We start from the raw sequence: 781 nt of genomic DNA, 5'->3' as shown, positions 1-781 counted from the left end.
TGGCCAGGGAGTTTTGGGTCCTTTCGGTCGTTTTCGCTTAGGTTTGCGCTAATTTTTTTTCTTAGCCGTTTTACAAAAACGTTGAGGTTTATAACCCATTCCCGGCCACTAATTCCTATACAAACAACTGCGTCTCTCCAGTGTGTGAGTGTTTCCCAGGAGGGTGCCATACCAGTCGTCCACCCGCCGCCGGACGACACCCCCTCGCGGGGCCAGTATCGCGTTTATCTCTTCATTCCCATCTTTATTGTCGTCTGAGCAACATCTGGATTTGGGCGGGGGCCATCCTCGCCACCGTCACGACCAGGGAGAGGAGAGAGAGACGCATCCTCGCAAAAAAGCGTCCTCGTCACCGTTGACCGGGACCGACGACAACAACACCACCACTACTACTACTACTACCGCGTCTAATGACTCTATTCCTCCCTCCAGCTAGCTGGAGCGCCTCGGCCCCCGGGGAGGAGTACAGTAACTGCCGCTGTCCGCCGCCGCCGTTCGCTGAGCGGTAAACCCGCCCCGATGGTAAATACACGGCATGAACAGTCGGCGTTATATCTGCGTTTGCGCGCCAAGTGTTTTTACTTTTATGTTTACTCGCACTTCTGTGTGCTGCCGACTCCTTTTTTCTTTACGACGTTAGGAAAAGGAATCGTGTTTCATAGCCGGGCGAATAATGACCTCTCTCTCCCTCTCTCTCTCTCTCTCTCTCTCTCTCTCTCTCTGTACTTTTAGCACCACGACGACGACGTGACGTCGCGTCAGGTCGAGGGGGTTCGGTATC

At 53.9% G+C, this 781-nt stretch overlaps 1 protein-coding gene across 1 annotated transcript in view; it reads left to right on the top strand.

Moving 5' to 3' along the window:
• The first annotated feature begins 434 nt into the window (after positions 1-434).
• LOC127749529 (zinc finger protein ZIC 5-like) overlaps positions 435-781 on the top strand; it is a 137903-nt gene continuing 137556 nt past the window's right edge. The window contains exon 1 of the mRNA XM_052268043.1: positions 435-522. The gene's annotated coding sequence lies outside the window, so the exon portion shown is untranslated. The remainder of the gene's footprint in view (positions 523-781) is intronic.

This window comes from Frankliniella occidentalis, unplaced genomic scaffold, assembly GCF_000697945.3.
Source record: "Frankliniella occidentalis isolate FOCC.00 unplaced genomic scaffold, Focc_3.1 Scaffold63, whole genome shotgun sequence".
In the NCBI taxonomy this organism is placed as follows: Eukaryota; Metazoa; Arthropoda; class Insecta; order Thysanoptera; family Thripidae; genus Frankliniella; species Frankliniella occidentalis.
The sequence above is the reverse complement of the archived record's forward strand: the minus strand, read 5'-3'. Positions and strand labels throughout refer to the sequence as shown.